The sequence below is a fragment of the Piliocolobus tephrosceles genome, chromosome 1 (assembly GCF_002776525.5).
Source record: "Piliocolobus tephrosceles isolate RC106 chromosome 1, ASM277652v3, whole genome shotgun sequence".
NCBI classification, from domain to species: Eukaryota; Metazoa; Chordata; class Mammalia; order Primates; family Cercopithecidae; genus Piliocolobus; species Piliocolobus tephrosceles.
This window is the reverse complement of record NC_045434.1, coordinates 181293208-181318103: the sequence shown is the minus strand read 5'-3', so window position 1 is coordinate 181318103 and position 24896 is coordinate 181293208. Positions and strand designations below refer to the sequence as shown.

Below are 24896 nucleotides of genomic sequence, written 5' to 3'. Positions count from 1 at the left end.
GGGGGGCTGCAGCCCCTGGAATGCCGTGAAGCCAGGTCGAGGCCTGGAGGCAGCTGTGGTATGCTGGGGCAGGGCGAAAGGCACTGGACTGGGACCAGGCCAGTGCTACAGGGCTGAGGACCTAGGCCACATGACACAGAACATGAAACACAGGCACAGGGCTCACAGTAAGCACATGGACAAGTGGGCACAGGGTCACAGGCCAGATGCACACCCAACCATGGCTGGGCCAGACACTGGGACACAGTGGTGGTGTCACACACAGACCACAGGGAGGACACGGCACTATGGAACACATGGATTTGTCGGCCACAATGCACAGACCAGGCCACAGAGCTTGAGGGACATAGCAAGGGGCCTTTTGGTACTACTGCACTGAAATCATGTGAGACAAGGGTGGTGGGGCACTCTGGAGGTGCCTGGGGTGGTTCCTTTGAGGCCCTCTAGGCTTAGTATGTCTTCCACATTTTGTTGAGCAGTTTTACCATCTCATCATAGATGATAAACACTATGGCCACATTCAGGACAACCCAGCCCAGGCAGGAACAGTGCCCTTGTAGAATGCCTTGAGCCCTCCTTCCTCAGGATCTGCAAGCCACAGTCCCATGTGTTTCAGTATTTGTGCACCTCCAGGCCCTGCATCTGGGTCTTAATCACGTCCAGAGGAGTGATTCCAAAGACATTGGCTGCACCTGCAATAGCTCTGAAGACCCCAGTGATCAGCAGGTTCATGGGCTTGTTGAGGTTGTTCCCTCGGTACCAGTTGCACAGGGAGATCATGACAAAGAAGCAGATAGCCTGGTTCGAGCCCTGCTTCAGCATGGTGGCCATGAGGTCCTGGTATGTTCCCTTCAGCCCTTGTTCCCTAACCCCATGGAAGAATCTCCCTAACCCCATGGAAGAATCCTGTGTACTTGGGGTTTGGGGAGGTCTGGTTGTGGTTGAACTTCACCTTGATGGTCTCCATGGGGCACATGACCACCATGGCCCCGGCCATGCTGGCTCCTGAGCCACAGAGCAGCTCATGTTTGCTGTCCAGCTATTCCTGGGCATCCTGCATGTGGTTGCTGAGGAACGCAAACATTCCAAACCTGATGGCTGCCTTGGGGATGGAGCTGCAGAGGTGGGAGCTGAGGCCATGGTATAGGCCCAGGACGCCATGGCTGTGGACCATCTGCTGCACGCCGTCTCCAGTGCCCCGGTACCACGGCAGGTGCGAGTGTGCATCCAGATGCAGCTGCGTCTTCACATATTCGGTGGGGAAGGTGATGCAGATGTCAATGCCGCCCACCAGGCCAACTGCCAGGATCGCCTCCCCCGGGTGTGTCAGTTTGGCCTTCCCAGATACAGGCTGAGCGGCCACCAGAGCACACAGGGTGTGGCCATGGCGGGTGGGAGGTAGGGGCTCATTTATCTTTTGTAGAGTTTATTTTGTTTCAATTTGATTTGGTTCTGCTCTGATCTTGGTTATTTCCTTTCTTCTGCTGGGTTTGGGTTTGTTCTTGTTTCTCTAGTTCCTTGAGGTATGACCTTAGATTGTCTGTGCTCTTTCAGACTTTTTGCTGTAGGCATTTAGGGCTATGAACTTTCCTCTTAGCATCACCTTTGCTGTGTCCAGAGGTTTTGACAGGTTGTGTCACTATTGTCATTCAGTTCGAAGAATTATTTAATTTTCATCTTGATTTCATTTTTAACTCAATGATCATTCAAGAGCAGGTTATTGAATTTCCATGTATTTGCATAGTTTTGAAGGTTCCTTTTGGAATTGATTCCCTGTTTTTTATTTAACTGTGGTCTGCGAGAGTGCTTGATATAATTTCAATTTTCTTAAATTTATTGAGGCTTGTTTTGTGGCCCCCATATGCTGTATCTTGGAGAAAGTTCCATGTGCTGTATTCTGTGGCTATTGGATGGAATGTTCCATATATATTTGTTAAATCCATTTGTTCCAGGGTATAGTTTAAATCCATTGTTTCTTTCTTGACTTTCTGTCTTGATGACCCGTCTAGTGCTGTCAGTGGAGTAGTGAAGTCCCCCACTATTACTATGTTGCTGTCTATCTTCTTTCTTAGGTCTATTAGTATTAGTCTGTTTTCACACTGCTGATAAAGACATACCCAAGACTGGGAAGATAAAGAGGTTTAATTGGACTCACAGTTCCTCATGGCTGGGGAGGCCTCAGAATCGTGGTGGAGGCAAAAGGCACTTCTTACAAGGTGGCGGCAAGAGAAAATGAGGAAGATGCAAAAGTGAAAACCCCTGGTAAAACCATTAGATCTTGCGAGACTTATTCACTACCATAAGAACAGTATGGGGAAACCGTCCCCATGATTCAAATTATCTCCCACTGGGCCCCTCCCACAACACATGGGAATTATGGGAGTACAATTCAGGATGAGATTTGGGTGGGGACACAGATCCAAACTATATCATCCCATCCCAGACCCTCCAAATCTCATGTCCTCACATTTCAAAACCAATCATGCCTTCCCAACAATCCCCCAAAGGCTTATCTCATTTCAGCATTAACCCAAAAGTCCACAGTCCAAAGTCTCATCTGAGACAAGGCAAGTCCATTCCACCTATGAGCCTATAAAATCAAAAGCAAGCTAGTTACTTCCTAGATACAATGGGGTACAGGTATTGGATAAACATAGCCATTCCAAATGGGAGAAATTGACCAAAACAAAGGGGTTATGGGGCCAATGCAAGTCTGAAATCCAGCAGGGCAGTCAAATTTTAAAGCTCTAAAATGATCTCCTTTGACTCCAGGTCTCACATCCAGGTCATGCTGATGCAAGAGGTGGGTTCCCATGGTCTTGGACAGCTCCACCCCTGTGATTTTGCAGGGTACAGCCTCCCTCCCAGCTGTGTTCATGGGCTGGCATTGAGTGTCTGTGTCTTTTCCAGGCAAATGGTGCAAGCTGTCGGTGGATCTACCATTCTGGAGTCTGGAGGACAGTGGCCCTCTTCTCACAGCTCCACTAGGTGATATCCCAGTAGGGACTCTGTGTGGGGGCTCCGACCCCACATTTCTCTTCTGCACTTCTCTAGCAGAAGTTACCTATGCACTCATAGCACTCAAGCAAACTTCTGTGTGGGCATTCAGGTGTTTCCATACATCTTCTGAAATCTAGGTGGAGGTTCCCATACCCCAATTCTTGACTTTTCTGTACTTGTAGGCTCAACACCACGTGGAAGCTGCCAAAGCTTGGGGCTTGCACTTCTGAAGTCATGGCTTGAGCTCTACATTGGCTCCTTTCAGCCATGGCTGGAGCAGCTAACACAGGGCACCAAGTCCCTAGGCTGCACACAGCATGGGGACCCTGGGCTTGGGCCAGGAAACCATTTTCTGCTAGGCCTCTGGGCCTGTGAAGGGGAGGGATGGGATGAAGGGAGGGGAGGGACTGGGATGAACGGAGGGGAGGGGCTGGGGTGAACGGAGGGGAGGGGCTGGGATGGGAGGGGCTGTTTTGAAGACCTCTGACATGGCCTGGAGACATTTTCCCCATTGTCTTGGGGATTAACATTTGGTTTCTCGTTACTTATGCAAATTTCTGCAGCAAGCTTGAATTTCTCCTCGAAAATGGGTTTTTCTTTTCTATCACATTGTCAAGCTGCAAATTTTCCAAACTTTTGTGCTCTTCTTCCTTTATAAAGTGGAATGCCTTTAACAGCACCCAAGTCACCTCTTTTTTTTTTTTGAGACAAGTCTTGCTCTGTCGCCTGGGCTGGATTGCAATGGCGTGATCTTGGATCACTGCAACCTCTGCCTCCTGGGTTCAAGTGATTCTCCTGCCTCAGCCTCCCAAGTAGCTGGGACTACAGGCACGTGTCACCACGCCTAGCTTTGTATTTTTATTAAAGACAGGGTTTCACCATACCTGAGACCACCATATTGGCCAAGCTGGTCTCAAACCCCTGACCTTGTGGTCCGCCCATCTCAGCCTCCCCAAAGTGCTGGGATTACAGGAGCAAGCCACTGTGCCCAGCCTCCAGGTCACCTCTTCCAAAGTGCTGGGATTACAGGCATAAGCCACTGCGCCTGGCCTCCAGGTCACCTCTTGGAATGCTTTGCCGCTTAGAAATTTTTCCACCAGATACTCTAAATCATCTCTCTCAAGTTCAAATTTCCACAGATCTCTAGGGCAGGGGCAAATTGCTGCCAGTCTCTTTGCTAAAACATAACAAGAGTCACCTTTGCTCCAGTTCCCAACAAGTTTCTCATCTTTATCTGAGACCACCTCAGCCTGGACCTTATTGTCTATATTGCTATCAGGTTTTTGGTCAAAGCCATTTAACAAGTTTCTAGGAAGTTCCAAAATTCCCCACATTTTCCTGTCTTCTTCTGAGCCCTTCAAACTGTTCCAACCGCTGCCTGTTACCCAGTTCCAAAGTTGCTTCCATATTTTTGGGTATCTTTTCAGCAGCACCTCACACTACCGGTGCCAATTTACTGTATTAGTCCATCTTCACAGTGGTGATAAAGACATACCTGAGACTGGGAAGAAAAAGAGGTTTACCGGCACTGACAGTTCCACATGGCTGAGGAGGGCTCAGAATCATGGTGGGAAGTGAAAGGCACTTATTACATGGCAGCAGCAAGAGAAAATGAGGAGGATGCAAAAGCGGAAACTCCTGATAAAATCATCAGATCTTGTGAGACTTGTTCACTACCATGAGAACAATATGGCGGAACCGCCCCATGATTCAAATTATCTCCCACCAGGTCCCTCCCACAACATGAGGGAGTTATGGGAGTATAATTAAAGATGAGATTTGGGTGGGGGATATAGCCAAACCATATCAATTAGTAATTGTTTTATAAATTTGGAAGCTCCGAGTGTTAGGTACATGTATGTTTAGGATTATGATATTTTCCTGTTGGACAAGGCCTTTTATCATTATATAATGTCCCTCTTTGTCTTTTTTAACTGCTGTTGCTTTAAAGTTTGTTTTGTCTGATATAAGAACAGCTACTCCTGCTTGCTTTTGATGTCCATTTGCATGAAATGTCTTTTTCCATCCTTTTACCTTAAGTTTGTGCAAGTCCTTATGTGTTAGGTGGGTCTCTTGAGGGCAGCAGATGTTTGGTTGGTGAATTCTTATCCATTCTGCAATTCTGTATATTTTAAGTAGAGCATTTAGGCCATTTACATTCAATGTTAGTATTGAAATATGAGGTACTATTCCATTGATAGTACTATTTGTTGCCTGTAGTTTTGTTTTTATTTTTTAAATTGTATTTTTGTTTTATAGGTCCTGTGAGATTTGTGCTTTAAAGAGGTTGTTTTGATGTGTTTCCAGGATTTGTTTCAAGATTTAGAGCTCCTTTTAGCATTCTTGTAGTGGTGGCTTGGTAGTGGCAAATTCTCTCAGCATTTGTTTGTCTGAAAAAGACTGCATCTTTCCTTCATATATGAAGCTTAGTTTCACTGGATACACAGTTCTTGGCTGATACTTGTTTTGTTTGAGGAGGCTGAAGATAGGGCCCCAATCCCTTCTAACTTGTAGGGCTTCTGCTGAGAAATCTGCTGTTAATCTGATAGGTTTTCCTTTATAGGTTACCTGGTGCTTTTGTTTCACAGCTTTTAAGATTCTTTCCTTCATCCTAACTGTAGATAACATGATGACAATGTGCGTAGGTGATGATCTTTTTGCGATGAATTTCCAAGGTGTTCTTTGTGCTTCTTGTACTTGGATGCCTAGGTCTCTAGCAAGGCTGGGAAAGTTTTCCTTGATTATTCCCCCAAATATGTTTTCCAAAATTTTAGATTTCTCTTCTTCCTCAGGAACTCCAATTATTCTTAGGTTTGGTCATTGAACATAATCCTAGACTTCTTGGAGGCCTTGTTCATATTTTCTTTTTTTTCTTTGTTGGACTGGGTGAATTGGAAGACCTTGTCTTTGAGCTCTAAATTTCTTTCTTCTACTTGTTCAATTCTATTGCTGAGACTTGCCAGAGCATTTTGCATTTCTATAAGTGTGTCCATTGTTTACCAAAGTTTTGATTGTTTTTTCTTTATGCTATCTATTTCCTTGAATAATTTATCCCTTCACTTTTTGTATCATTTTTTGGATTTCCTTACATTGGGCTTTGCCTTTCTCTGGTGTCTCCCAGAGGTAAATCAGGGATTTCTTCTTGGTTTGGGTCCATTGCTGGTGAGCTAGTGTGATTTTTTGGGGGTGTTAAAGAACCTTGTTTTGTCAAATTACCAGAGTTGGTTTTCTGGTTCCTTCTCATTTGGGTAGGCTGTTAGAGGGAAGGTCTAGGGCTAAAGACTGTTGTTCAGATTATTTTGTCCCACAGGGTGTTCCCTTGATGTAATAATACCCCCCTTTTCCTATGTATGTGGCTTCCTGAGAGCCAAGCTGTAGTGATTGTTGTCTCTCTTCTAGATCTAGTCACCCAGCAAGTCTACCAGGCTCTGGGCTGGTACTGGGCGTTGTCTGCACAGAGTCCAGTGATGAGAACCATCTATGGGTCTGTCAGCCATGGATACCTGCACAGTATTTGGGTTGTCTCCCAGGTCCTGCAGGAGCAATCCATTTCCTTCAGTGCATCTGTGGGTCCTCTCACAGACTTTCTGATTTATTACTGCAGTTGTTCTGGAGCAAAAATTCATGATGCGAGCCTCCATATGCTGTTCTGTCCATCTGAGCTTAAGTGCAATCTAGTACTGCGTCCTGCCCACCATGATCCCCCCTCCACCACCAGGTCTCTCTCTCTTGACATGTGGGGATTACAATTTGAGATGAGATTTGGGTGCGAACACAAAGCCAAAACGTATCAGATATCAAATATGGAGATGTTAATTAGGCAGCTATATATATGAGCCTGGAATTCAAGGGAGAAGCTGGGACTGAAGACAAACAGAGAATTATCAGTATATAACTGGTATGTAAAGCCATCAGGCTAGATGAGAGCTCCTGGAGTTTGAGGACATAGTCAAGAAAAAAGGTTGTTCTTGAGATGTCTTACCATTCAGAAGTTGTAGAGAAGAGGATGATTTAGTAAAGGAGACTAAAAAGTGGCTCATAAATCCAGAAGAAAAAGAGAAGAGTATGAGATCCTCGAAGCCCAAGTGAAAAGTGTTTGAAGAAAGGTGGAAAGGCAGCATTTCAACTAAATGATCAAAGGTAACATTACCCAAAATGGGACATACTGACATGTATCTCCTGATGTGATATACCAAGAATACCATAGCTTTTTAATTAAAAACTTTTTTTTTTGGAGACAAGGTCTTGCAGTGTTGCCCAGGCTGGAGTGTAGTGGCAAGAACATAGCTCACTGCAACTTCTGAACTCTTGGGCTCAAGTAATGCTCCTGCCTCAGCCTCCCAAGCAGCAGGCACTACGACTGTGTGCCACCATGCCTAGCTAATTAAATTTTTTTTTTTTTCCCAGAGATGGGGGTCTCGCTTTGTTGCCCAGGCTGGTCTTAAATTCCTGGATTCAAGGAATCCTCCTCCTGCCTCGGTCTCCCAAAGTGCTGAGATTACAGGCAAAAGCCACCATGCCCAGCTGAGAATACCATATTAGTTATGTCGTACCTCTGTCAAAGATCAATAATCCTGAATCAGACAAACCAAAATTCAGGCACATTTAATATAACAACTGGCCTGTTGTGCTTCAAAAGTGTCAATATCATGAAAAATATAGAAGAGGAACTTTCCAGATTCAGAAGACTAAAATAACACAACTAATGCAACATATAATCTGTATTGGAGTCTGAAGTTAAAAAAAAATTACTTTGAAATTAGAATAATTGGCAAAATCTGAATAGTATTAGGTAATATGTGATGTCCAAGTGTTTGAGTTCAGAAAGACTCTCACACATTATCTAATAAATCTGAAGATGTATACACCCTATGACTTAGTAATTCCAATCTTAGGTGTAAACTCCAAAGAAATTCTTGCACATGTACACCACAGTATGTGTAAAAGAATGCTCATAGCAATGTTATTTGTAGTAACTGGAAACTTGAAATGACCCAAATGTTCACTGTTGATAAAATAGATTTTTAATGGCTGGGCGTGGTGGCTCACACCTGTAATCCGAGCACTTTGGGAGGCGGAGGTGGGTCAATCACCTGAGGCCAGGAGTTCGAGACCAGCCTGACCAATATAGTGAAACCCCATCTCTACTAAAAATACAAAAATTAGCCGGGTGTGGTGGCAAGTGCTTGTAGTCCTAGCTACTTGGGAGGCTGAGACAAGAGAACTGCTTGAAACTGGGAGGTGAAAGTTGCAGTGAGCCGAGGTCGCGCCACTGCACTCCAGCCTGGGTGACAGAGCAAGACTCTGTCTCAAAAAAAAGATTTTTAAAATGTTATATAGTAACCCGCTCTCAGAGTGTGTTCTGGGTACTCCTGGGTGTCCTCAAAGTCCTTCTCAGGGTCTGTAAGGTCAAAACTATACACCTAATGATAATAGAACATTGTTTGCCTTTTCCACATTCATTCTCTCATAGTAGAGTTTTCCAGAAGCTACATGTAATGGCATCACTCTAACAAATAATGGGATGTACGCTTGTATATTTTTTTTTACTTGAAATATACTTATTCATTACTACTTTTTTTTTTTAACAAAAAAGTTTTTTGCATACTTTGAGACAGGGTCTTGCTCTGTCATCCGGGCTAGAGTGTAGTGGTGTGATCACAGCTCATTGCAGCCTCAATCTCCTGGCTCAAGTGAACCTCCTGGGCTCAAATGAACCTCCTGACTCAGCATCCCGAGTAGCTGGGACTACAGTTGCATGCCACCATGCCAGGCTAATTTACAGGGTCTCACTATGTTGTTAAGGCTGGTCTCAAACTCCTGGCCTCAAGTGATCCTCCCACCTTGGTCTCCCAAAGTGTGAGGATTACAGGCATGAGCCACCTCACCCAGCCTGCACACTTTGTTGGTATATAAACAGGCATATATTTAATGTATACAATTTGACGAGTTTGGACATATGCAAAGTGTTCCACTGTGTGTGTGTGTTTTTTTTTTTTGGTGTGTGTGGGGTAAGAATACTTCACGGGACATCTGCTCTCTTGAAAACAATTTACATGGACAATATCATATTGTTAACTATAGGCACTATGTTGTACAGCAGATCTCTAGAAATTACTCACCTTGCAAAACTGAAACTTTATATCCATTGAGTAACAACTTCCTATCCACCCTGCCTCCACTCATGGAAACCACCATTCTATTCTCTGCTTCTATGAATTTGACCATTTTAGATAGCTCATGTTAAGTGGAATCATGCAGTTTTTTTTGTGACTGGCTTATTTTCCAGGTTCACCCATGTTGTCACAAATGATAGTATTTCTTTTTTTTTTTTTTTTGAGACGGAGTCTCGCTCTGTCGCCTGGGCTGGAGTGCAGTGGCCGGATCTCAGCTCACTGCAAGTTCCGCCTCCCGGGTTTACGCCATTCTCCTGCCTCAGCCTCCCGAGTAGCTGGGGCTACAGGCGCCCGCCACCTCGCCCGTCTAGTTTTTTTCTTTTGTATTTTTTAGTAGAGACGGGGTTTCACCGTGTTAGCCAGGATGGTCTCGATCTCCTGACCTCGTGATCCGCCCGTCTCGGCCTCCCAAAGTGCTGGGATTACAGGCTTGAGCCACCACACCCGGCCACAAATGATAGGATTTCTTTCTTTAATAAGGCTAAGTAACATTCCATTGTATGTATATGCCACATTTTCTTAATCCATTTATCTGACAATGGATATTTGCCTTGTTTCCATGGAATGAATGCTTGTATATTCCTGCTCTAAAAAGTTCTAAATTTTTGTTTTTATTTTTGAGTTAGGGGTCTTGTTCTGTTGCCCAGGCTAGAGTGCAGTAGCATGATCATAGCTCAGTGAAATCTTGACCTCTTGGGCTCAAGTGATCCTCCTGCATCAGCCTCCCAAATAGTTGGACTATAAGCATCCACCACCATTTTTGGCTGATTTTCAGTTTTTTTTGGAGAGATGGGGTCTTGCTATGTTGCCCAGGGTGGTCTTAAACTCTTGGCTTCAAATTATTCTCCCAACTTGGTCTCCCAAAGTGCTATAATTACAGGTATGAACCACTATGCCTGACTTTAAGTTTTATTTTTCAATATGGTGATATATATATATATGTGGGATATATATATATCCCACATAAATAAAAGCTCTTTGAAGTCTTTAAAGATATAAAAGCTTCCTGAGACTAGAAGGTTTGAGAACCACTGACCTACAATTATAATCACTTCCTTGTCCTTCTCTTTTTCCAACACACTTGCCTAGAAAAAACCCCAACCCTCATTAAATTCAACTCTTTACCGATTCCACACCCAAGCCTAAGATGCTGAATCGTTTTACCCTAAGTTGATTATTATAAACCCCAAGACTGCCCATACTTCTGTAGTAACCTACCACAGATCTAAGCTGGGTAGGGAGATAAGTGATTCACTTTGGAATTCCTGCCATCACATGACAAGGCACTAAATTCTTACCCAGTCAGACATAAGAGAAGAACAGAACAGTACTTTACTTGAGTCGTTTAACAGTCAGAAAATAGTTTTACTTCTCTTTTTCCTTAAGGCTAGACATAAAAGTCCATAGTGCCAAATGGTGAAGAGGTTGCCCTCTCTGGCTTGAAAGATCTGGACAGAGGAAACCAACCAATTATACTGAACAGTTCTAAAAAATCAGCTTACAAATGTCATGTGTGAGTAGCTAACACTGAGATTAGACTTCATGCTAATTTAAAAGCTGCTTAATAAATGGATTTTCTTAAGCTATCCTGAGGGACTCCAGGATTTGGAAGTTCTTTTTATCAGGAAGCCCTGCCCTGCCACAATCTAATCTAATTATCCTAGTTGGAAAAAAAACTGGGGTGATGTCAGGAGACCAGGGATCTAATTTTAATTCAGACTCTTATGATGTGACCCTGAGTTTGTTATTTAAACACAATCTTATTTTTCCAAATGTAAATAATTAAGTTAATGACTGCCTTACTTAAGAGAAAGATGAAGGATAGGAATATTGTCCAACACATTTCGATGCTACTGAGGTTGACAGAATTAGACCCTTAATCAATAAAAATACTTTAGACAAAATTCTTGTACATCTGTGGTTTCATTTGACCTTCAGGACAATCTTGTGAAGGGTGACATTTATCACGTCCTTTGACAAATGAGGAAAGTGAGACTGAGAGAAGTAAAAATGGCAGAGCCAGGCATGATTCTAGTCTTTGGAGTCTTCATTGTACACACTCTAGCAAATAGCCTAGGTAGAAGGAATAAACCTTTCTGGATTGGCAGGAGCCCAGGAAGTGGCAATTTATGTGTTAATTAATCTGACTACATCAATTTAATATTAAATAAATGCTAAGCATCAAGGTTTGCCAAGTGTCTAAAGTGAAAAAAACCTCAACATGATTCTTGCTCTAGAGGAATACAATCTTGAGAAGGCTGGGGGTAGGTATTTGTAAAATCAATCATGATTCAGTGGGTATGGACTGGGGTAGGAAAGGTACAAGATAAGCCTGGAACACCCTGGTCAGCAATGAGGCTATGTCAAAAGGATGCAGAAGCCCATTTTAAGAAGCTTCTACTGTCCAAATCCTGGACAATTTGAGCAGAAAAATAATGACAGAAACGAATTATAACTCACTTAATAAAATAAGAATCCATGAGTCCATACTGATGTAACTGAGTGAATAAACAGGGAAGAAGAGAAATCTCTTGCTTACAGTAGAATTCCAATTAATGAACGTGTAAGGAATGAGGACATTAGGAAATAATTTGTCAATAACTGATGCAGGCAAGCCTCATCAAAGAATGCTGAAACTACTGGGTCAAAGTTTGATGAGAAACAGGACATTTATAGTTTCAAAGATCTCCACAAGATAATTAATGACAAAGAAAAAAATAGTAACGCTACAGTGAAGACACCTGACACACACAGCCTGAACCAAGTAATTAAGGTTACTATCTGCAGTAATGAGACAAGTAGATATCATGTACCTCCAATATGATGCTTTGAGAAGAACGTCATAACCTGTACCACTTGAATCAAATAATAACATAACATCAGACAAACCCAGAGTGACAGCTAATCTATAACTGGACAAATATTTATAAAGATATATTAAAGTTATCAAACATAAGGAAAAACAGAAGAATGATTTCAGACTAAAGGAGACTAAAGAGATATGATGATTAAATGCAATTTGTGATGCAGAATTTTCTTTTCCTAAAAGATATTATTGGGTCAATTGGCAAAATACAAGTAAGTTTCATAGATTAGCCCCTGGTAAAATATCAATATTAATTCTCTGGTTTTAATAGCTGTGTAAGGTATACAGAATAGGTTTTCATATTATATAAATATTACTCTTTTGATTTTTAAAATTATTATTTTTTAACATGGGGTCTCACTATATTTTCCAGGCTGGTTTTGAACTCCTGGGCTCAAGTGATCCTCCTGCCTTGGCCTCTAAAAGTGCTAGGATTACAGGTGCGAGCCACCGCACCTGGCCCAATTTTCTGATTTTGAAAATAGTACTATGCCTGTAAGAGAAGGCCCTGGTTTTTAGAAATACATACTAAAGTCGGCCGGCTATAGTGGCTCACATCTGTAATCCCAGCACTTAGGGAGGCTGAGGTGGGTAGATTACCTGAGGTCAGGAGTTTGAGACCAGCCTGACCAACATGGTGAAACTCCATCTCTACTAAAAACACAAAAAATTAGCTGGGCGTGGTGGCAGGCTCCTGTTATCCCAGCTACTGAGGAGGCTGAGACAGGAGAATCGCTTGAACCTAGGAAGTAGAGGAGGAGGCAGTGAGCTGAGATCATGCCACTGCAACCCAGCCTGGGCAACAAGAGTGAAATTCTGTCACACCACCACCACTACCACCACCACCAGCACCACCACCACCAACAAGAAAAATAAGAAATACTTTTGTTTTTTTTTTTTGTTTTTTTGTTTTTTTTTGAGAGACAGAGTCTTGCTCTGTCGCCCAGGCTGGAGTGCAGTGGCTGGATCTCAGCTCACTGCAACCTCCGCCTCCCGGGTTCACGCCATTCTCCTGCCTCAGCCTCCCCAGTAGCTGGGACCACAGGCACCGGCCACCTCGCCCGGCTAATTTTTTGTATTTTTAGTAGAGATGGGGTTTCACCGTGTTAGCCAGGATGGTCTCGATCTCCTGACCTCATGATCCGTCTGTCTCGGCCTCCCAAAGTGCTGGGATTACAGGCTTGAGCCACCGCGCCCGGCCGAAAAATAAGAAATACTAAAGTCTTTAGTAGTAAAGGGATATTATGTTTAAAAAATGCAAACTGTGTGTGTGTGTGTGTGTGTGTGTGTGTGTGTGTGTGTGTGTGTGTTTTGGAGACAGGGTCTGGCTCTGTTGCCCAGGCTGGAGTAGAGTGGCACAATCTCAGCTCGCTGCAACCCCTGCCTCCTGGGCTCAAGCCATCCTCCGACCTCAGCCTCCCAAGTAGCTGGGACTACAGGTGCATACCACCATGCCTGGCTAATTTTTGCATTTTTTGTAGAGATGGGTTTCACCATGTTTCTCAGGCTGGTTCTGAACTCCTGATCTCAAGTGATCTGCCTGCCTTGGCCTCCCAAAGTGCTGGGATTATAGGTGGTGAGCCACCATGCCAGGCCAGGGAATTCTTTATATTACTGTTGCAACTTTTCTGTAAAGCTGAAATTATGTCAAAATAAAAACTCTTTAAAAAGATTCATTGGGTATAGTGCCCAAATGTGTATATATACAGGGTTATAAGAACCCAGAGGAGGGAAAGACTAACTCTGCAAGGGAAGGAGAAGGGATAAGGGAGATAGGCAAGTGGGACTTACCAGGGAAGATTCCAGAGTAAGTGGCATTTTAACTAATCTTTGAAGAATAAATAGGCTTTTCATTAGGAAGAGGACAAGGGTAGAGGGTAGGTAATGGTACTTTAGACAGAGGAGGCAGCATGGAGAGAGGCATGGAGTTGCAAAAAGTATGGTTATATGAGGACCTGTGGATAGTGCTGTGTAGTTTCAGTCCATAAGAAGGAGAAGCAAGTGGGGTTAGAAAGAAATGCTATAGCCAGCTTGAGAAGAGTCCACATGATATTTAAGGAATTTTTTAGCTCTAACACACAAAGACTGCCGGGATACACAAAGTGGATCCTACGGCCCTATAGATGGAAAAGGTAATGGTGAGGTCCATTGTAAAGGCAGAAGCACATCTAAGGCAGGATAGTAGCACAGAAAGATGTGTAGAACTGGTCTCCCACCCCTGAAAAATTTCTTCTGATTTGTACATTTATGTATTTATCTAATCCTTATTGCCTTGGCCATACAGTGACCAATAAGGCACGGAAAGGAAGATATCAACTGATAAGACCAAGAATGGAGGGAGAAGACAGTTTGCACATAGGTGCCCCCAGTGATGGAGTTAATTTTGCTTAAAAGGAACTGACATTTATTGGACACCTTCTATGAAAGAAGTGTCATACTACATGCAACGGCAGTATGGATAATCATCACTGCCACTAAAATGTACTAGGTTGCATAAAAAGCAGTTTATATTGGCAGCTAAGGGAATGGTTTAAGTCATGCCTATGAAGCATGTATTATCTCTATGTAACAGATGAGGAAATGGAAACTTGAGTAAGTTGGCCACAGTCACATAGTAAAGAGGCAGGGCTGGAATATAAATCTAGGATGTCTTACTCCAAAGTATTTGCTCTTTCCATCATACCATACAGCTTTTCTCTTACTAATTCAAGATTAATTCATTCACTCATTTGTTTACTCATTCACCCAACAATCACTCTGTACTGAGAATATACTATGTGGTAGGTCCTACTGTATACACTAGAGTTCAATATTAATTTTCAGTGGAAATAAAAGTTTCTGTTGGGCTGGGGCTGGCTTGATAAGCAGGAATCAGGCACGTGAGGATTTAGGGCAGAGTACTCCAGGCAGAGAAAATAGCAGGTATAAAGGCCTTAAGGAAATAATGAACTTCACTTGTTTAAGAAACAGAAAGCCAGAGAGACTGCATCTGGGTAAATAAAGGAAATAATGGTAAAAGATAGAATCAGAAAAGTAGATGTGGTCACATCATGCAGGGCCTTCTGTGTCATGGTAAATAAATGCTCTAATTACTATTGAAAAATATCAGCCTAGATGCTCTGCGGATGAAGAATGGATAATAGAAAGGTAAGAATGGAAGCAGAGACATCAGTTAGAAGGCTAACATAGAAGTCCATCCAAGAGATGATGGTGGGCTGAGATTAAAGTGATGATAGCCATGAGGGTACAAAGAAGTAGATGAATACAAGGCACATTTTATAAGCAGAGCTGATGGCAGTGCAAACCTAGATGAAAGAGAGGGAGGGAAAGAGCAATTCAGGGTGAATTTTAAGTTTCTGGTCATTACTATGACAGGGAAAATGACAAGAACTATAGGTTTTGGAGGAGGCAGTTTAGGAATCAAAAATCTATTTTGGCTATCTTATGTTCTAAATGACCTTTAGATATGTAGAGATGACAGGTAGTCAAATAAATGAGTCCAGAGTTCTATAGGAAGTTCAAGGATAGAGATATAATCTTGGTAGTCATTAGTATGTAGAGAGTATATAAAAACATAGCACCATACTTAGAGAAACTCTGTACCGTAGAATAGGAGAAGGCCTGGAACTCAGCCCTGGAGCACTCCAACAACTAGAGGCTGAGAAGTAGAGAATGCCAGCCAGAGGAGACAGAGTTAAGAACTGAAAATGTAGAAACTGTCATGTTCTAGAAGCCAAGAGGTGGTGATGTTTTAAGAAGGAAATAGTGATCAATTGTACTGAAAAGTTACCGAGAGGCTGAGCAAGATGAAGGCAGAAAAGTTCTGTCAACAGGAAAGTCAAATGTGTTCTTACTAACAGCAGCTTCACTGGAACAGTGGAGGTTGAAGAATAACTCGAGAAAGCTGAGAAAATAATAGAATGGAAGACAGAAACAGAAATAGTGACAACAGACGAATTATTTTTAGAAGTTTTACTATGTTTAGTAGGAAGAATGGCCATTCCAAAGATGTCCACACCCTAATCTCTGGAACATATAAATACATTACTTACAAGGCAAAAGGGATTTTGCAGACATAATTAAGGTTAAAACCTTTAATTAGGGAGATTATTATAGACTGTCCAGGGGGGCCCAATCTAATCACATGAATTCTTACATGCAGAAAACATTCTCCAGTTGAGGCAGGAGAGATGAGGCAGAAAGGGAGACCAGAGAGATCTGAAGCGGGAGAAAGACTAGACCCATTGTTACTCACTTTGAAGATGAAGGGGGCCACAATCCAGGGAATGTGAAGGGCTCTAGAAGCTGATATGACCTCTGGCCAACAGTCAGCAAGGAAAGGGAGACCCCACTCCTACAACAGCATAGAATTGAATATTACCAACAATTTGAATGAACCTGAGGGCAGATTCTTCCCCAGAGCCTCCAGATAAGAGTTCAGGCTGGCTAACACCTTGATTTTGGACTTGTGAGACTGGAGCACAGAAACCAGTGATCCCATGCAGACTTCTGACCCATAGAACTATGAAATAATAAATTTGTGCTGTTTAAAGCCACCAAGTTTCTGGAAATTTGCTAAAACACCAATAGGAAATTAATATACTGTGAAACTTCAGAGACATGGGGCACTACCTGAAAGGGAGCTGCAAAATCAAGGAAGAGTTTTGAAAGACGGAAGATATGAGAGCAAGTTTGTATGCTGATGAGAATGTTTCAGAAAGGAGGGTTTAGGGGTGGAACTAGTGATGAAGACAGAGAGGCAAGAGAGGATGCAATCAAGACAACAAATGGAGGCGTTGGCCTTTGACAGGAATAGGGACTGTTTGTCTATTGTAACAGCAGGACAGGTACTGTAAGTTGTGCCATGCCTCCCTATGGGGCTCTGGTGCAGTTCTGCAAAAGCCTGCCTTCAGGAAATCAATGGTGATTCCAGACCCTTCCCCTTGGATGTGTTCTGTTGGCCCCTTAAGTGCAATCTATTAACAGCCAAAGTCCTCTTTGGAACATGGATATGGGAGTGCACCTGACATTTCTTTAGGGCCATCTCTATAGTAAATTCAACGTGAGTTGGTGGCTAATGAATATGTTCTGGAGTCATACAGACATAGTGCACAATTCAGTGTTTTTTAAAATCCCAGTTCCAATACATACTAGTTGTATGATGGTAGGCAAATTACAAACTCTCTGGGTATTTTTTAAAAACTGGGACTAATAATATTTACCTTACAACATTATAAGAATTAGAGATAATGTAAAATACCTTGAACACTGGTGGTCACATAGCAGATGCTCTGTAAATGGTAACTACTATAATCATTCTCCAACTCAGCCTGTTCTTTGTTTTCCTTTCTCCTTTTTAAAAATTGTGGCAAAATAGGCCGGGCGCGGTGGCTCAAGCCTGTAATCCCAGCACTTTGGGAGGCCGAGACGGGTGGATCACGAGGTCAGGAGATCGAGACCATCCTGGCTAACACGGTGAAACCCCGTCTCTACTAAAAAATACAAAAAAAAAATACTAGCCGGGCGAGGTGGCGGGCGCCTGTAGTCCCAGCTACTCCGGAGGCTGAGGCAGGAGAATGGCGTAAACCCGGGAGGCGGAGCTTGCAGTGAGCTGAGATCCGGCCACTGCACTCCAGCCTGGGCGACTGCGCCAGACTCCGTCTCAAAAAAAAAAAAAAAAAAAAAAAAAAAAATTGTGGCAAAATACACATACAATTTACTATCTTAACCATTTTTAAGTGCACAATTCAGTATTACTAAACACATTCAGAATGTTTGCAACCATTTTCATTATCCACCTCTATAACTCTTTTCATCTTGTAAACCCAAAACTCTATTCCACTTAACAACTCCCTAGTCCCCTCTTCCGCTAGCCCCCTCTTTCCCTAGCCCATGGCAAACAGCATTCTACTTTATGTCTTTATGACTTTGACTACTCTAAGTATCTCGTATGAATGAAATCATACAGTATTTGTTTTTTTGTGATTGGCTTATTTCACATAACATAGTATCTTCAAGCTTCATTCATGTTGTAGCATACTGTAGAATTTCCTTCCTTTTTTTTTTTTTTTTTTGAGACGGAGTCTCGCTCTGTCGCCCAGGCTGGAGTGCAGTGGCGTGATCTCGGCTCACTGCAAGCTCCGCCTCCTGGGTTCACGGCATTCTCCTGCCTCAGCCTCCCGGGAGCTGGGACTACAGGTGCCTGCCACCATGCCCAGCTAATTTTTTTTTGTATTTTTTAGTAGAGACGGGGTTTCACCGTGTTAGCCAGGATGGTCTTGATCTCCTGGCCTTGTGATCTGCCCGCTTCGGCCTCCCAAAGTGCTGGGATTACAGGCGTGAGCCACCGCGCCTGGCCAATTTCCTTCCTTTTTAAGGCTGAATAATATTCTATTGTATGTATATATTACATTTTGCTCATCTGTTTATCCACTGATGAACACCTTGGTTGTTTCCACATTTTAGCTATTGTGAATAATGCTGCTATAAATATGGGAGTACCAATATCTCTTTGAGATTCTGCTTTCAATTCTTTTGGGTATATACTCAGAGGTGGAAATGCTGGATCATATGGTAATTCTATTTTTAGTATTTTGAGGCACTACCTTACTGTTTTCCATAGCATGCTCCTGTTCTTTTAAATGCTAGCAACAATCTTCTATGGTGCAAAAATCTTGGCAAACAGTAATTGGCTGATAGAGTCTAGTAAGAAATTAGCATGATTCAAAAGTCAGACTTGGTGAAAAGTTCATAGGCTTTGAAATCAGAAGGATCTAGTTTCCATCTTGGGCCTGCCATCTGCAAGTGGTAAGATCGTTTAAGTCACTTAATGTTTTTGAGTCTATGTCTCAACTGTAAAATGGAGATAATCTCCCTCCCAGTGTTGTCTGTAAATTACATGAGAAGTCATAGTAAAGTGCCCAAGACATATCAGGTCCATGACTAATGTTTATTTCCTTCAGTTCTCTTAACCCTGAGAGAGACTCCACAAAGATAGAGGTATTCTTATTAATTTTCTCTTGAGGACCTGGACTTTTGGTGAAATAAAGTTTTTGTTTTTTTAATCGCTAATACCAAGCATTACCTCTAGGATAAGGGATGTGAAAGCAGATAAGAGAATTCAGGTCTCGATTTCTTGTCCAACACTCTTTCCTCACTATGATACACTGCCCTGAGTTACTATAAAGTCTCTTACTTTCTGGCTTTTCTTCTTTACCCTTAAATACATGTACTAAGTCCATGAGTTTCTATACGCACACAAACATACATTCCCTTCCTCGGTATATTGGGTCTAAATCCACTCTGTGGCTTATTTTTTTAACTTCTCAGTTCCATTTCTTATCAAACTCTTAACAGTTCTAACCTTTAATTTGCACAATGGCCTCATTAATAGCATTTTGGCCAAATACATTAATATAACTTCATGTCTTGGGAGAACAAAAGGGGAACCATTCATTCTCTATTTTCAGTATGGCAAGTCTTATCTCTCCAACTAGCTATAAAATTTAACCAGAGCATATTTATTCAGAGTTAGGAATATTGCCACATGGTTCAAACCTGTAATAGCAGGCTCGCTGGACCTACACTAGCAAGGCAATGTCTGGGAAACATCATCTGGACTTCCTCCATATGCTTTACATGCTCCCTGAAATTTGTCATTAGCCCTTGGTGGTTCTCATCTCAGACCGATTCTTGGGCTCTAGGCCTTGCTAATGTCTGCTTCATGAACTTGGCTTGCTCTCTGACTCTACTCTCCAGTATTTAGTTTTTGATGACCAGCTGAAGGTCCCTAGGACTTGATTTTGACTTACATTTTGCTGATACCACTCCCTTGTTTATGTTAATATCCTAAAGGGAGCCTATGCTCAAAGTTACATAGCATATATCCTAGCACCCTAAGTTATACCAGGCACATAGTAGTTTGTTAAAACATATCAAATTGGTGGTAGTGCAGAGGAAGCAGGTATGGCATAGGTGTTAAAGGGCAGGTTCTCCAGCCTCTAAAAAACAGGACAATGTGTAAAGTCAGCCTAAATTTGGTCCAGAAACAGGGAAGGTTATCACAAATATTTTCTTAAGGAATAAGACACAGGGAATGAAAGCTTACAGCTGTTTCCATGAAAACATATGACAGTTGAATTTGGTATTTTGATAATTTGTATCACTAAAAACGAATTAAATAAAGCCAAATGTATTTGAGAGGCAGCTGGGGTCTCAGGCAAACTAACATGTAAAGCTAGCATTCTGGAAGATCCCAATCCAAAAGACGAGAAGAACTCAGGGAAGGAAGGAACAAAACAAATCCCTAGCATTCATATTCCAATGAACCGCGGGAAAACACAAACAACAGTGGCCCAGGACACAGTAAACTGTTCTGTTTCAGAAACTAAATTGTTATGTTACTTCGAAAAATTTCTCCGTGCTTCATTTTTGGGGCCTGCTATTCCTTCAACACGCATCTGTTTAGAATAAGGATATTCTTCTACCTAATCATAATACCTTTGCCATGTTTAGTTATAAATGCTTCTGTACTAAGATAATTGTATCACTTACAGTAGAAAGTATAGGAGATGCAAGAAGAAAAAGAAACATATGACTAATAGAATACTTTAAGACACCACTCCCAGAATAAGACAGGTCAAGTGGACAAAAGATAAGTAAGGGTTTAGAAGATCTAAGCAAAATAATCATGTTACATTGATCTTATGGATACATAGGATACTACGCTCTGATATTAGTGAACATGAAACATTCACAAAACTCATCATACATTAGCACAAAGAAAATCATAATAAGTTTCAAATCTCTGTAATCTGTAGTCTGAGGTCTGAGATGGGAGGATCACATGATCCCAGGAGTTTGAGGCTGCAGTGAGCTATAATTATGCCATTCCACTCCAATCTGGGCGATGGAGTGAGACTTCATCTTAAAAAACAAAACAAAACAAAACAATACAAAAACCTAAAGATGCAAACAAAAACCTCTTAGATCTGATAAGCAAATTCAGTAAAGTTGTAGGATACAAAATCAACATACAAAAATCAGTAGCATTTCTATATACCAATAATGAAATAGTTGAAAAAGAAATCAAGAAAGCAATCCCATTTACAATAGCTACTGAAAAATTAAAATACCTAGGAATAAAATGAACCAAGGAGATGAAAGCCCTTTACGAGGAAAACTACACATACTCAGGAAAGAAATAGAAAAATACTGCACGTTTTCACTTATAAGTGTAAGCTAAACATGGTTACATATGGACATAAAGGTACGAACAATAGACACTGGGGAATACAAGAGAGGAGAGGGAAGTAGCGGGGCAAGAATTGAAAAACTACCTATTGAGTACTATGGTCACTACCTGGGTGACGTGTTCAATCTCAGGATCACACAATATATCTCTGTAACAAACCTGCAAATGTACTCCCTGACTCTAAAATAACAGTTAAAAAAAAAAAAAAGAAATGAAACAGGACATGAAAAAAACAGAAAGACATCTCATGTTCATGGATTAGAAGAACTAATAAGGTTAAAACGATCATACTACCCAAAGCAATCTACAGATTCAATGAAATCCCTGTCAAAATGCCAATGACATTTTTCATAGAAATAGGAAAAAATCCTACAATTTGTATGAGACCAAAAAAGAGCCTAAATAGTCAAAGCAATTTTCAGCAAAAAGAACAAAGCTGGAGGCATCACGTCACCTGACTTCAAAATATCTTCTACGGCTATGGTAGTGATATAAAGATGGACACATAGAATAATGGAACAGAATAAACCCAGAAATAAATCCACATTATTATAGCCAAAAGACTTTTAACAAAGGTGCCAAGAATATACATTAGAGAAAGAATACCCTCTTTGATAAATGGTTCTGGGAAAACTGGATATCCATGTGTGGAATAATGAAACTAGATCCCTATCTATCTATCTATCTATCTATCTATCTATCTATCTATCTGAGACAGAGTTTCACTCTGGTTGCCCAGGCTGGAGTGCAATGGCGCAATCTCGGCTCACTGCAACCTCCACCTCCCGGGTTCAAGCGGGTAGCTGGGATTACAGGTGCCCGCCACCATGCCTGGCTCATTTTTTGTATTTTTAGTGGAAACGGGGTTTCATCATGTTGGTCAGGCTGGTCTCAAGCTCCTGACCTCAGGTGATCCACCCGCCTCAGCCTCCCAAAGTGCTGGGATTAAAGGCATGAGCCACCGCACCCAGCTAGATCCCTACTTTTTACCATATACAAAAATCAACTCAAAAGTGATTAAAGACATAAATTTAAGACCTGAAACTGTATATTTAATAGAAGAAAATACAGGGAAAACCCTTCAGGACACTGATCTAAGCAAAGTTTTTATGGCTAGGCACTCAAAAGTACAGACAACAAAAAGAAAAATAGACAAATGGGACTACATCAAACTAAAAAGTTTCTGCACAACAAAGGGAACAATAAACAGATAAACTGCAGAATGGGAGAAAATATTTTAAACTATTCACCTGACAAGGGACTAATCAGAATATACAAGGAACTCAACTCAACAGCAAAAAACCAAATAATCCCATTAAAAGGTGGGACACGATAAACATTTCTCAAAGAAGACATAAAAATGGCATAAAAATATATGGTACTTCTTCATAAGCAGGTATATGAAAAAGTGCATAACATCACTAACCATCAGGTAAATGCAAATCAAAATCATATATTTATATATACACACACACACACACACACAAACAGAATACTACTTGGCCATAAAAAAGAATGAAATTTTGTCATTTGTAGCAACATGGATGGAACTGGAGCTCACTATGTTAAGTGAAATAAGTCAGGCACAGAAATACAAATGTTGCATGTTCTCACTCATATGTGGGAGCTAAAAAAGTTGATCTCATGGAGGTAGAAAGTAGAATGATAGTTACCAGAGGCTGGGAAGAGTATGTGTGTGGTGGGATGTAGAGGGATGAAAAGAGGTTTGTTAATGGGCACAAACATACAGTTAGATAGAAGGAATAAGTTCTAATGTTCAATAGCAGAGCAGGGTGACTATAGTTAATAACAATGTATGGCATATTTCAAAATAACTAGAAGAGAGGACTTGAAATGTTCCCAAAACACAGAAGTGATAAATATTCAAGGTGATGGATACCCTCAATACCTTGACCTGATCATTATACATTCTATGCATGTAACAAAATATCATATATACTCCATAAAAATGAATAAATATTATGTATCAATACATTTTTTAAAAGACAGCACAAATATAAAAACAGTAAGTGAAAACGGGCAAAACTGATAGAACCAAAGTTAACTAAACAACTCATAAAACCCATAAACAACCCCTTTTATTTTTATATAGGTAAATTTAAACACCAATATGGAATAGGTAATTTCCTAGGAAAACAAAGTTTACTGAAATTGACCCCAGTAAAACTAGACAGCTTAAACAAATTAACTTTGATAAAAGCAGTAAAAGTTATCAAGGAACTACCCTACAAAAAAGCAGCAGGCCCAGATGGGTTCACAGGGGGAATTTTAAGCTTATACACACAAACTCTAATGCAATATATATAGAGAGAGTTATTAAGAAACTATCCCACAAAGAAGTAGCAGACCGAGAGGGTTTCAGGAGAATTCTAGCAAGACTTTAGTGACTACATAGTCTCAATGCTACCTAGTTTCAGAGCATAGAAAAGAAAAGAAAATTTCCAAATTATTTTTATGAAGCAAAGATAAACTGATACCTATACCTGAAAAAGATGGCACAAAAAATTACAAATATCACATACGAATACTGGTACAAAAATCCCAAATATTAGTGATCAGATTCCATCACCACCTTAAGAAAATAATACACATTGAATGAACTGACAAAATAGGAATATGGATAGATTAAAATACTGTATCAATGTTAAAAATGTATATATAAAGAGAATAAATGATAGAACAAATAGGGCAAATTGTTAATAATTGGTAAATTTAGATAAAGAGATTCTTTATACTCTTTTCTTTTTTTTTTTTTTTTTTTTGAGACAGAGTCGCGCTCTGTCGCCTAGGCTGGAGTGTAGTGGCACAATCTCAGCTCACTGCAACCTTCACCTTCCAGGTTCAAGAGATTCTCCTGCCTTAGCCTCCCAAGTAGCTGGGATGACAGGTGTGTACCACCACTCCCGGCTAATTTTTGTATTTTTGGTAGAGATGGGGTTTCACCATGTTGGCCAGACTGGTCTCAAACTCCTGACCTCAGGAGATCTGCCTGCCTTGGCCTCCCAAAGTGCTGGGATTACAGGCGTGAGCCACCGCGCCCGGCCTCTTTATGTTATTCTTGTGACTTTTTGTGGGCTTGAAATTATTTCTAAATAAAAAGTTAAGAGGCTGGGCGTGGTGTCTCACGCCTATAATGCTAGCACTTCAGGAGGCCAAGGCAGGTGGATCACCTGAGATCAGGAGTTTGTTCACCTGAGGTCAGGAGTGCGAGATCAGCCTGGCCAACATGATGAAACCTCATCTCTACTAAAAATACAAAAATTAGCGTGGCGTGGTGGTGGGTCCCTGTAATCCCAGCTACTTAGGAGGCTGAGGCAGGAGAATCACTTGAACCTGGGAAGGAGGGGTTGTAGTGAGCTAACACTGCACCACTGCATTCCCACCTGAGTGACAAGGGCAAAACTCCATCTCAAAAGAAAAAGAAAAAGAGAAAGAAAAGTCAAGAGACTATACCATGAACAAGTTGGGTCTATACTATAAATGCAAAGATAGTTCAATATTAGGAAATCAATCAACAGACTTTATTAATAGGTCTAAGAAAAAAAATTATGTGATGACTCTATTAACACTGAAAAGGCTT

At 41.4% G+C, this 24896-nt stretch overlaps 1 protein-coding gene and 1 pseudogene across 23 annotated transcripts in view; both read right to left on the bottom strand.

Moving 5' to 3' along the window:
- Positions 1–24896, bottom strand: part of SCMH1 (Scm polycomb group protein homolog 1) — a 232510-nt gene that overhangs the window by 59448 nt on the left and 148166 nt on the right. The gene's annotated exons all lie outside the window — the stretch shown is intronic.
- Positions 450–20550, bottom strand: LOC111548822 (annotated as a pseudogene).